Below are 13,659 nucleotides of genomic sequence, written 5' to 3' on the forward strand. Positions count from 1 at the left end.
CAAGTTCCCCTCACACGCAAAGGTGTTTTGTGTTGCAGTAACTCTGTCTTAATTTAGCAACTTACAAAGCCCGCTGTCCAATTGATGCATTAAAATTCCAACACTTAAGGAAGGTCTTGATATGTTTACACATTGGTCTATTTTGAGGCTACTGTCTTTTCAAAAGACAGTAGTTGTCTAATGTCTGAACAAGGTACATCTCTATGAAAAGCATTGCCCTTAAAACATAGTTGAAATTGCCTTTTATTAATCTTTCAATACTATGTGTGTTCTCCTAAGAAATTTTAAATATTACACACACTATCTTCAATATTAACCATTTACACTGACTGTAGCTCAATGTTGGTCTAACTGATGTCCTTACATAGATTTTGCCTCCACATAAGAAGATAATACAACAGTGGTAAAAACAACCATAATAACATGGATGCTTAATTTTACATAACAACTTGACTGAGCCATCGAGTACCTACATATTTGGTTAAATATTGCCATTTCCATTTGGACTGCTATAACAAAAATACCATAAACTGAGGGGCTCGTAAACAACAGAAATTTATTTCTTACAGTTCTGGAGGCCAGAAGTCCAAGATCAAGGCACCAGCAGATTCAACATCTGTTAAAGATCTGCTTCATAAGTTGTGGTTTATATATACAATGGAATACTACTTGGCAATGAGAAAGAATGAAATCTGGCCTTTTGTAGCAATGTGGATGGAACTGGAGAGTGTTATGCTAAGGGAAATAAGTCATACAGAGAAAGACAGATACCATATGTTTTCACTCTTATGTGGATCCTGAGAAATTTAACAGAAGAACAGGGGGAGGGGAATGGGGGGAAAAAAGTTACAGAGAGGGAAGGAGGCAAACCACAAGAGACTCTTAAAAACTGAGAATAAACTGAAGGTTGATGGGGGGTGGGAGGGAGGGGAAAGTGGGTGATGGGCATTGAGGAGGGCACCTGTTGGAATGAGCATTGGGTGTTGTGTGGAAACCAATTTGACAATAAATTTCATATTTAAAAAATAATAAAATAATAAAAAAATTTTAAAAAAGATCTGCTTCCTATATATGGCCATCTTGTTGCTGTAAACTCACATGGTGGAAAGGGCAAGGGATCTCTCTCTCTGGGGTCTCTTTTCTAAGGGGACTAATTCCATCATTAAGGACTCCACTCTCATGATCTAATCACCTCCCAAAGGCCCCCACTTCCCAAACCATCATGTTCGGTGTTACAAATTTAACTAATGAATTTTGGAGGGACATGAACATTCAACCCATTACAAATATTACTTCTGTGTGTGTCTGTTGAGTGTATTTCTGGATGAAGTTCACATTTGAATGGACAGACCGAGTAAAGCAGATCACCCTCCCCAAAATGGGTGGTGCTCATTAAAGCCTGAATAGAATAAAAGGCTGAATAAGAAGGAATGTTTTCTTTTTTTTAAGTTTATTTATTCATTTTTTTTTTGAGAGAGAGAGAGAGAGAGAGAGAGAGATACAGACAGAAAGAGTGTGCAAGTAGGGGAGGAGCAGAATGGGAGAGAGAGAATCCCAACCAGGCACTGAGCTGTCAGCACAGAGCCGCACATGGAGCTCGAGCCCACAAACTGTAAGATCATGACCTGAGCCAAAATCAAGACTCAGATGCTTAACCAACTAAGCCACTCAGGTGCCCCAGTGGTATTATCTGTTTAAATGTCTTTGAGTGGGGATGTAAACCTTCTGCCTTTGGACTCAGATTATAATTCACACTCTCAGCTCTCTTGGTTTGCCAGCTGACTGCATATGTTGGACTTACTTCTCAGTCTCTATAGTTGCATAAGGCAACTCCTTATAGTAAATATATATATGTAATATACATATATGCATATACACACACGTATATCTTATTTGATCTGTTTTCTAGGGAACCCAGACTACTTCAAAAACTACCAGGTGGTGCCATTTGCAAGTATGTGGATAGAACTGGAGGGTATTATGCTAAGCGAAATTAGTCAGAGAAAGACAAATATCATATGACTTCACTCATATGAGGACTTTAAGACACAGAATAGATGAACATAAGGGAAGGGAAGCAAAAATAATATAAAAACAGGGAGGAGGGCAAAAATAAGAGACTCTTAAATTTAGAGAACAAACAGAGGGTTACTGGAGGGACTGTGGGTGGGGAGATGGGCTAAATGGGTAAAGGGCATTAAGGAATCTACTCCTGAAATCATTGTTGCACTATATGCTAACTAATTTGTATGTAAATTTAAAAATAAATAAATAAGTAAATAAACAAACAAACAAAACTACCAGGGGGTGCCTGGGTAGCTCAGTTGGTTAAGCGTCAGACTTGGGATCTCGCAGTTTAGTTCAAGCCCCACGTTGGGCTTTGTGCTGACAGCCCAGAGCCTGGAGCCTGCTTTGGATTCTGTGTCTCCCTCTCTCTCTGCCCCTGCCCCGCTCATGCTCTGTCTCTCTCTCTTTCCCAAAAATAAATAAACATTAAAAAAAAAAAAAGTTAAAAAAAAAGAGCTACCAGAATAGAGCCTTTAATAAGTCCCAGGTATTATAGTAAGGTCTTTAAATTAAGTCCAATTAGCTTCGTAAGCAGCTATGACATAACTATTATTATTATTCCCATTTTGCAGTTACACAGAAAATGAAGCTCAGAAAGACCGGGCGCTCTTCCTAAAGTCAACTAATGTATTCAACCTCCTGAAAGCAATAGCGTATATTTATCTATTTTACAAACACTGATGTAGTATATGCCAGACATGGTTCTAAAGATTATCCCAACAGTGCTCATTTAATCCTCCCGGCAACCACGTGGGGCAGACATGCAGAAGCTGAGTAATTTATCAGGCAAGGCACGGAATTGAGATTCAAACCCAGATCATCTGGCTCCAGAATTCTGAGCCTAACCACTTGTCTTAGTCATTGGAAGCCGGACTGGCCAACAATGTCCATGCCATGAATTATCAGCCTTATGCCCTTAGTTAAATCATTTCATCAGAATTAAACTCTGAGAATAAATTTTCTAATCTGTAAAACGGCAACTAGAGTGGATGCTGTGAGAATGGAATGAGATGATACACATTCATTATTACTGTAGTAGTCATTGAGGTCATACTCAGTCCATCACTTTATAAGTATTATTGTAATTGCTAATGATTTATATTTATTATATACTATGTTACCACTAACTTGATGACTAACCCTCGCAACTCCAGACGCTTATTTAATTTTTTTTTTTTTAACGTTTATTTATTTTTGAGACAGAGAGAGACAGAGCATGAGCGGGGGAGGGTCAGAGAGAGAGGGAGACACAGAATCGGAAGCAGGCTCCAGGCTCTGAGCTGTCAGCACAGAGCCCGACGCGGGGCTCAAACTCACGGACCGTGAGATCATGACCTGGGCCGAAGTCGGACGCTTAACTGACCAAGCCACCCAGGCGCCCCTTTTTTTTTTAATTTTTTTTTAACGTTTATTTATTTTTAATTTTTTTTTAACGTTTATTTAACCAGACCCTTATTTAAAAGTATCATCCACTGTTGGGGCGCCTGGCTGGCTCAGTTGGTGGAGCATGCAACTCTTGATCTCGGGGTCGTGAGTTCAAGCCCCACAATGGGTGTAGAGATTACTTAAAATAAATAAATGAAACTTCTTTTACAAAGTATTGCACACTGTCATCATTTTAAGAGGCTCTGTGTAAAGGAAGGTTTATCACCCATGGCTTATTTTGCAGGCTTGACTCTGCCTTAGTCCTCGACAAGAACAAAGAAGGAGGGAAGGGCAAAAGATCGGGGTGAGATGCCAAGAAACAGAGGAATGGCTTGGAAATGCATTCTGAGTCACAGATCTCTCTCAGAAGATAGAGCCAAGGTTTATGTTGCCACCACCCCACATCCAAGAACGGAGGTCATTTTCTTACATGCCGTCTTGGAGTTTGGAACAAGTGCCAAAGGCAATCCACATAGGCCCGGTGCCCTTTTCTAAATCCTTCCTTTGAGGATGGTCCAATCTAAGTAGACCATCCAAGCAGGGATAGAAATGAAACAACAGTAAGTATGTAAACGTTATTCACAACATATCCATGTTCACCACCAATTAAGCATACTCAGTGAGGTGAAATCTTCCCGTCTCACCCATAGCTGCAGAGTACTTGTCTGGTTTTTTTGTTTTTTGTTTTTGTTTTTGTTTTTTTTTTAAGTTTATTTATTTTGAGAGAGACAAGATGGTGCAAGTCAGGGAGGGGCGGATAGAGGGAGAGAGAGAGAATCCCAGTCCCAAGAGACAGAATCTGTTAAGTGCAGAGCCCAATGCAGGGCTTGAACTCACGAACTGCGAGACCATGACCTAAACTGAAATCAAGAGTTGGCGGCTTAACCTACTGAGCCACCCAGGCGCCCCACTACTTGGCTGTTTGATTGACTGACTTCCTACCTAAGTTTGTTCTCATCCCCTCTAAGTTTTATCAGCTCTGCTTCCTTTTCCCCAACTCCTACATCTCTGGGAAAGCTTTGGGGTATTTTTCTAGCTAAAGTCAGGACCTCAGTTGGCTTAATGCAGCTTTTTTTTTTTTTTTCCTCATCAGCTCTCACTCCAAAATGCCTTAATCCATAAAAATGTGAGTTGCCATGGTGACTCCTATTGTAGTTGCTAGAAGCTTTTATACGATGTAGTCATCCTCTTGTTATATTTCAGTTTTTAAAATTTCCAGCAACAACAACAACAAAAATAAAGCTTCATTTGCTAGAAGGGGAAGTGGAGTGCTTTGCAATTTGTAAGCAAAATGAAAAAGAGCTGGGGAGTGGGCACCACGGGGCCATCACGAGATTCCCGAGGAGGGGAGCCTTGAATGCTGACTGCAGAGTGAGGCATTTCTAAAGAAGCAGATGCCAGTGCAGAACACAGAGCCTCCTGTTCTTTTTAGATTAAAAGATCTTCTCAATGTCCAGAGGTCTTAATAAATGACTGAATCGGTCAGCCAAAGGAAATCTCTGATGAGTACTTGAAAGACCAGGGGTCGGCAAACTATGGCCCACAGGCCAAATATGCCCTGCCACCTATTTTTTTAAATAAACACAGGAACATAGGCATGTCCATGCCTTTATGTATTGCCTCTGGTGGCTTTGACACTACAGTAGCAGAGTTGAGTAGTTGTGCAGAGACCCTCTCATCTGTAAGCATAAAGCATTTACTATAATGCCCTTTACAACAAAGTTGGCTGATCCCTGCTCCAGGGCTGGGAAGTGGTAAAAGAATTAAAGGAGAGAGGGGGTGGCCAAGCCCATTTTGGAATTGCATTTGGATATCTGCCTTGGTTTTCCCTAATGCCTTATTTACATTCAGATTTAGAGCTCTAAACCGTGGGAGAAAGTCTACTCCTTATGCTTGCTCAGGCCCTCCAAGGAGCAGATGCCAAGACGGTATGAGACTAGCAAGAGATTAACCCTGTGAGGGGCAGAGGGGGCCAAGCTGGAGGAGGCAGGGGAAGGCTTCCAAATGGCCTGCAGGTGTGACTCCTGCAGAAGGAAAGAGAAAGGAAGGAGGGTTGGTAGGAAGAGTCTCACGCTGCAACACAGCTCTCACGGTTTCAGCCGGGCCTGCAGAGTCTGCAGGCCAAAGTCATCAATGAGAGGAGTCCTGCCCTTGAAGAAATGGGCTTGCATTAGCACCAGAAGCAGGGGTTCAGGAGGGGGCAGCGAGACCTCCATCACTTACGCTTCCCACGGCAGGTGCAGTGGTGCGTTTGCGTGGCCCCCACCCCGCTCCAGACCCCACTACTTCAAATTTAACATACTTCCAACCTGCTCATGACTGTTGAGAGGCTGATGTGCATGCAGAGTGCTACGCTCAGTACTCTGTTGGGGAGGAAGAAGGCAAAGGATAAAAAAGTCGCTAAGAAGTTCAAAGTGGGGTGAAGATAACTTTGAAATTGCTGACCTAGGGGCAATGATCTCTGACTTTTTTTTCCCTGTGACTGTTTGTTAGGCACTCAGAGCACATGGAAACCTGGAACGCTCTCTTCCTGACTTTGTTCTGAGCCCTTTGACTAGATGGCCCACAGAAGAAAGGCTCTACGCTATGTCGGTTCTTGAGTTCCTGCATCATGGGCTTCCTCTCTCCTGGCGATCTAGATAGATTGCACACTGATTGAGAACAGATATTCTTTTTTTTTTTTAATTTTTTTCGTCTAAACATTTATTTACTCACTCTTGAGAGACAGAGAGAGACAGAGTGCAAGCGGGGGACGGACAGAGAGAGAGGGAGACACAGAATCCGAAGCAGGCTCCAGGCTCTGAGCTGTCAGCACAGAGCCCCACGCAGGCCGAACCCATGAACTGTGAGATCATGACCCAAGCCAAAGTCAGACGCTTAACCGACTGAGCCACCCAGGCACCCCGAGAACAGATATTCTACAAGTGAAGTGGCAGATGTTAAACCGCTTTCGAGTTTCCAACTACTGTTTCTGCTTTACAATGGGAACAGGCAGGGATGAAAAGGGGGTTTCAAAAAGATGAATTCACATATTATTTCACAAAGTGCAAAGGTATGCATCTTTTATTTCTTTTCCTTCTCTGTCGAACCTCCTTTTCTTAAAATCTGACTGAGGAGTCGCTATGACCACTAACTGAATAAATAATCTAGCCCAGTATGACTCCAAGAGTGCTGAAATATTGTTAAATAAATATGCGAATGAGGTGGGGTTGATATCGATCATGTATGTTTTCTCTCCGTTCAAGTAACCTGAAAGGATGATGTGGAATCTCAAGAACCTGTTGGCAATTCCCTTACAAAGCAGATTTCTTGTAGAATGCACTTTCATTTCGGAATTAAAAGACATCTTTCTCCCATGGAGGAAAATCAGCAAGTCCGCCTTCTCCCATTTTTTTCTTTTTCCCATTTTTTTCTCCCATTTTTTTTCTTTATTGTTTTCTTACTGATACCTTAAAGATCAAACCAACAGACCCAGATGTTTGTTCACCTGGAACCCGTCACCCTTCTCATGGCCTCATGCCTCACCGCCATTTAACAAAGTGCTGCCACCTTGTCCTTCCCCCCTTCAATCTAATTGGTATTAGAAGAAAAATAGAAAAAGGACTAATAGCTTTCTGCTGCTCTCCAAAAGTTAAAATCTGGTAGCTTTCAGAGTCTCCTCCCATGATTTTCTTTCTTTAGTAACGACTTTCTTAATGATAGCTTGCTGGTAGAAATTCTTGCTAGTTCTACAGAAAGAAAGACACCCGAATGACCAAACTTTCATTTACCACCCATTATACAAAAAAACAGTAAGAACTATATTCATAAGCATCATAGTTGCAGATATATTTTTAAGGTCAATCATTCACACCTTATGTAAGACCCAGAACTTACTGATGATAGTAATTTTGTAAAAATGCATTCTGAAGTTGAGCCTCCCACGATCTCACCACCCACAGCACCCATTCTAGGAAGAGCAAGGGTGTGGAACTCAAATTTACTGGAGATTAATCAAATGTGAATGATTTCAAAAGATCATAATTAAAATTAAAAAATGACTATAGCTGTCAATATATTAAGAGTTCTATCCTTAATTAGTAGGTCTGTTCTTCTTTCTTCAGTCCTACCAATTATAGAACAAAGTACAAATCTGTGTATATGTACGGGGGGAGTGGGGGGAGAGATGTATTTATAGATGTTACTATCAATAAGAAAGCTATTGATTAAAGAGAAATCAACAGATATTTCCCCTGTGCTGAATCTTACTTCATTTGAGGTCAGTGGTTTCCAAACATTTTAGTGCCACGTGCCCTTTAATTACTTTTCTTCTATATGTCCCATGTTTTGAAACAGTCTGTGAAATGACTAGACGTAATTAAATAGCAGGTCACTTTTTTCCATTCTTATTCATCAAGGAACATGTAAATGTTCATCAGAGCTTCCACATAGCTTGCTATAGTTATCTCATCACCATGACTTGATATAATTTTAGCTTGAAGACAAGAGACCAGGTTTCAGCCAGCAGCTAGAGCAGCTTCATTGTCAGTGGATAGAAAGGTTCCATAAGGTTGCTTTAAAAAATAATGAACATCGCCTGCAGGTCTCCATTACTAACTTCACAGATCCTCGAAGGGCTAAGGACACTGTTGAGAAATGTTGCTCTAAGACAGCAGAGCTATTTCTCAACATTTTTCCCACTCCAGCATCCGGGAGATACAAGCCACTCTTATAAGTAACTATTGATCCCAGTGGCAGTTTCTAACCATGCTGCCTCACGGGCAAGAATGTGCTAGAATTTCTCTTGGGGAGACAATGGGGCCTGTTGAGAGGAGAGGAGGTGAGAGTTGAGAAAGTGTTACAGATGACTTTGATTCAACCTTCATTTCATCTCCTTAGTTAAAAACGACGGCTGGAAGTTACATAATTCCTGAATAGAAAGGGAGTTTATTCAGTTATGAAAATTAAACCCTTTTCTATGAACCTGATATGTAGCTGGATTACTAGGGAAATTCTTATGATCTGAAATATTTTCATCAGTGTCTCTGAATTTTGGAATAGGCAAGTAATACCTTTATTCACTTCTGAAGTCCAATCACTCCGAGAAGAATTCCCCAAGACTGAGTCTGGGGGGGGTAGAACATCTATCACGTTACAGACACTCAAATATTACCCTACGCTCTGAAAAAATGCAGGAAGGGGGCTTTCAGGGACTGTGGCCAAATTTCACCGCAAATTCCTCCTCGTGCTCGTTTCATTCCAGCTCCTGGGTGGCCTTTTCCTTTGGAGGAAGCTACTTTGAATTTCAGATGCTAAGATAAAACAGTAAGCGGATACACACTGAATATGGGAGGCGAGGCTTATTGTCCTCTTCCCTATGATGATGAAAAATGCCTCCCACACTCCCAAACTTAACATTCCAGATGAAACAATAAACCTAAAATCCACTGATCTGTTTTGGAAATGGTAGCCTTAGATGTGCATGCAGTTGATTTTTGTTGAACTTTGATAACCTGCCAGCATCTTCATCATATTTTCCAGGGAGCTTATTATTAGCCATACTCAAGGCACATGGACACCTTGAATACATTAGAGTGATCCCCAGAGCTTTATCTTTCAAAAGATTTTGAGCTAGAGCTTTGGCTAATTTTATTTTCCAGTGGAAGTCCAACATTGCCAAGGATTCAAAATTGGAAGCAGTCCCAAAACCAAGCCTATTTATTTGCAATACATTATCTTCCTCCTTCGAGTACTGCCAAACAGAAGAATTGTGCAATTTTTAAGCTCATAGCTTATGGAGTTAGTTTCAGGTAGTCGATAATTTGTATTTACGGAGATAAGAAAGATGCAGCACAGAAGAAGCTAAAGACATAAACGAAGGTAGTGTGAACAACTGATTTCCAAATTGAACAAGTAGGTAGGTTGTATCTAAATAACAAAAAGGCTATAGCCTATATCCAATGGACTTTTTTTTTTACGTTGGAATTCCCTACATAGACAACATAATTATACAGAAATATACTAGAGTAATAGACTCACTAAACAAAATGTGTAGAAAATTGTAGCTTCATGACTGTGAGACTCTCACACATGAGGAAACTAAGGCACTGAATGGTGAAACGCATATTTCAGGTCACCCAATGGCAGACCCAGGCCTTTGGGGCTTAATTTCTTTCCATTACAATAACTAATTCCATCTGAAGATCCAAAAATGTGTCTGATTCTTTATCAAAAAGCACAGAGGTGGAATTAGGGGTAGTAATTCTGGGCTGTGGAGGGCACTGAAGAACATAGCAAGTAATGATACAAGAAAGACGAAGCATTGATTGTATATGCTGTGGTTGTGCTGTTATGTGGCACGTCAAACTCCTCTGTGCTATGGAAAACTTCTTGACCTAGAGCTCAGTAAGGCCAAATATCAATTATTAGTTGTCAGAAGACTGACTGCATGTGGTATATTATGGAATAAAAATCACATTGGCTCGTCCCAGTCTGCGGCTCCTCCACTTTGGAAAGACAGAACTGAGAAGAGTTTTCTTCAAAATCAGACGTTTTCTGGGCACCTGGGTGGCTCAGTCAGTAAGCGGCCAACTTCGGCTCAGGTCATGATCTCGCGGTCCGTGAGTTTGAGCCCCGCGTCAGGCTCTGTGCTGACAGCTCAGAGCCTGGAGCCTGTTTCAGACTCTGTGTCTCCCTCTCTCTGTGACCCTCCCCCATTCATGCTCTGTCTCTCTCTGTCTCAAAAATAAATAAATGTTAAAAAAATTTTTTCAAAATCAGACATTTTCAATGCAATATAAAATTCTCTACATGGTTACATGTTAGAACCATACTAAATTTTTTTTTAATTTTTGTTTATTTTGTTTAAATCCAAGTTAGTTTACACATAGAGTAATAACGGTTTCAGGAGGAGAATTTAGTGATTCATCACTTACATATAACACCCAGTTCTCAGCCCAACAAGTGCCCTCCTTACTGCCCATCGCCCATCTAGCCCATCCCTGCACCCAAAGCCCCTCCAGCAACCTTCAGTTTGTTCTCTGTATTTAAGAGTCTCTTATGGTTTGCCTCCCTCTCTGTTTTTATCTTATTTTTCCTTCCCTTCCCCTATGGTCTGTTGTGTTTCTTAAATTCCACATACGAGTGAAATCATATGATATTTGTCTTTCTCTAACTGACTTATTTTGCTTAGCATAATACAGTCTCGTCCCATGGGGCGCCTGGGTGGCGCAGTCGGTTAAGCGTCCGACTTCAGCCAGGTCACGATCTCACGGTCCGTGAGTTCGAGCCCCGCATCAGGCTCTGGGCTGATGGCTCGGAGCCTGGAGCCTGTTTCCGATTCTGTGTCTCCCTCTCTCTCTGCCCCTCCCCCGTTCATGCTCTGTCTCTCTCTGTCCCAAAAATAAAATAAAAAACGTTGAAAAAAAAAATTAAAAAAAAAAAAAATACAGTCTCGCCCCATCCACGTCGTTGCAAATGGCAAGGTGTCATTCTTTTTGATCATCAAGTAATATTCCACTGTGTGTGTGTGTGTGTGTGTATGTGTGTGTGTGTGTGTGTGTGTGTGTATGTAGGAGATATACTGAAATCTTATCAAGTTTGTTTCATTTGACACATGACACCAAAAAACTTTATTCAAATGTCAGTACAATTGTATCTGAGCTTCTGACAATCCTCTAATGAATGATTCCTTATTTCAGCCATAGGAAGAATAAACATCTAGCACTCTTAAAAGAAACTAGCACTTACTACATTTTATTGAAGTTGAGTTTTATTAGAATATATTCTCTAAGAGTTCCCTGAAGACCCTAATAATATCTTATTCACAGAATCTAACATTGAACCTCAACAACATCAGATCCCCATAATATTTAATACAACAATTTTTATTCATTTGAACTGAACATAATCATTTTTTTCCTAAATGCAGATGATTACATATAGATTAGGTGTTTGCATATCAATGCAGGAATTATCAGAAAAACCAATCAAAAGAGATCTGTTCCAATTTTCTGAGTACAGTGATGGCTCATGTGGAAGAGAGTTAACTGACCCCAAAGTTACCAGAGTATACAGAGGTGACATTGCAAAGTGGGTTCCCAGTCACAGATTACACCTCCCAGCCTCCACTACAGGTATGTGGGAACATATGACCAGTCCTCACTGGATTACTACATGGGCAAGAAATGACTTCCCTGTGTCGAGCTACACCGAAAAATATCACTGTCCCTGCCAATTGTTTTGATGAAACTCCATACACAAACATTGTTTTCTCCTGGATACACTGAACTGGTAAGGTTAACAACCTGTCATTCAGGAGTTGCAATACTGCTCTTGAAGTCCTGTATTTATGCAACAGGTTTTGCTACTTTCAGCTGAATCCATTATCAAAGGGACTCTATTGACCTTTCTTGCTGGTGGCAGATCTTTGAAGTGTTTATTCAAATCTTTATAAAAACATCATTATTTTTCTCTCCAGTCAAATAAAGGTAGATATTCTTTTACTTTCCTCACCCCCTCCCCTTCCGTTCTCCCTCTGCCACCTACTTCTACGTGGATTCTCTGAATACTTAGAGAGGTTTTCTCCTAACCAAAAAGCTTAATTTTTTTACTGTGTTTTTATAATAATAAAAAATCAGTGCTTTTTCCATAGCTGATAAATTATTGACAATTGAAGAAATAGGTATTAGCTTGAATTTTCTATAGGATCATGTTGCATTCTCCAGTGCGTTTATTTTTTTTTAATGTTTATTTATTTTTGAGACAGAGAGAGACAGAGCATGAACGGGGGAGGGTCACAGAGAGAGGGAGACACAGAATCTGAAACAGGCTCCAGGCTCTGAGCTGTCAGCACAGAGCCCAACGCGGGGCTCGAACTCACAGACTGTGAGATCATGACCTGAGCCGAAGTCGGATGCTTAACCGACCAAGCCACCCAGGCGCCCCTCTCCAGTGCATTTAAAACCTAGGGAACTCCAAGCTGTCAGTGACACCACCTATTGGAAAACATTACTGTGGTGCTGATCCTTTAATGAGACAGTAAATAGGCTGCCTTTGGAACTGGAGTAACTCTTTGATGTTATAAAGATGAACAAATCAAATTTCCTTTGTACATATTCAGCACAAGTTCAGATTTATGCCTTTAATAAAGCACAGCAGTGAGCTGGTTGCATATCTGAGAACTGACAATGTGCAGAATTTTCCCTGTGGGTGCCATTTGCCTGCAAGCCATAAGAATAGAAGGCTACATGTTCCCAATAGAGTAAAAACATTTTCCAAAATCCTGCTGGGTAAGTCAACAGTGAAATGGACTTCTAATGAGGAAGTGGATAGTTAAACACTCTGGAATCACTTAGTGATCATTTCTATCTGCAAACATTTGTTGTTGGCTAAGTGCTATCATACTTCAAGAAATGGTAATATCTTTACTATTTGAATGAAACTTGGCTCCACGTATATTCTTGAATTCTATCTGGCAAAGAGTTCCCACCTAGCCCTTCCAATCAATGAACCGTGCCCAGGACCTACAACTGTAGGACTGCTAATGGGATGGAAGGCCCAAAACTTCTCAAGGTAGACTTTAAACCCCTCCGTGGTTTAGGTAAGCATGCTTTTCTAGCTCTTTCTCTCATACCGCCATGCTTCCCCACCACCACTCCACTTTAGCACACCTACACATGCACACGCCTCTCCTCCCCACCCAGTGAGCTGGCTGTTGGTACTTACCGCACCTATCTTCTAGACAGCTACTTTAGTTCTCAGCTTGAATATCATTTCTCCCAGAAAGTCTTCTCTCAAAGGTCTAATTCCCTGAGAGAAAGAATGATACAGAGATTACCCCTCCAGGGGATTTTTAGAAAACTCTTGGGATCAATACCTGTGGGAATAAAGAGAAGAAAACAATATCGGACTGAAGAAGTATACCTGGGAAATTTCAACGGAGACCTGAGCAGACTCTAGGGGGAGTTCTGAAGCTGACCTGTAAGTGTTGTCCCAAACTGGGGAGTGTCAGGAATGTATTTATTTATTTTTATTATTCTTTCAACATATTCTTAAGTTAGTTAACATACAGTGTAGTCTTGGCTTCAGGAGTGGAATCCAGTGGTTCATCTCTTACATATAACACCCAGTGCTCATCTGCAAAAGTGCCCTCCTTAATGCCCATCACCCACTTTCCCCACCCTCCCA

The 13,659-nt window shown here is 41.0% G+C and overlaps 1 long non-coding RNA gene across 1 annotated transcript in view; it reads right to left on the reverse strand.

Annotated features, from left to right (window-relative positions):
- The window catches only part of LOC109247330 (uncharacterized), a 44,688-nt gene that overhangs the window by 11,540 nt on the left and 19,489 nt on the right, over positions 1-13,659 (reverse strand). The window contains exon 2 of the long non-coding RNA XR_002071697.2: positions 13,198-13,348. This is a non-coding gene — a long non-coding RNA (uncharacterized LOC109247330). The remainder of the gene's footprint in view (positions 1-13,197; positions 13,349-13,659) is intronic.

Source organism: Panthera pardus, unplaced genomic scaffold (genome assembly GCF_024362965.1).
Source record: "Panthera pardus isolate Hobbes unplaced genomic scaffold, ASM2436296v1 HiC_scaffold_13, whole genome shotgun sequence".
NCBI classification, from domain to species: Eukaryota; Metazoa; Chordata; class Mammalia; order Carnivora; family Felidae; genus Panthera; species Panthera pardus.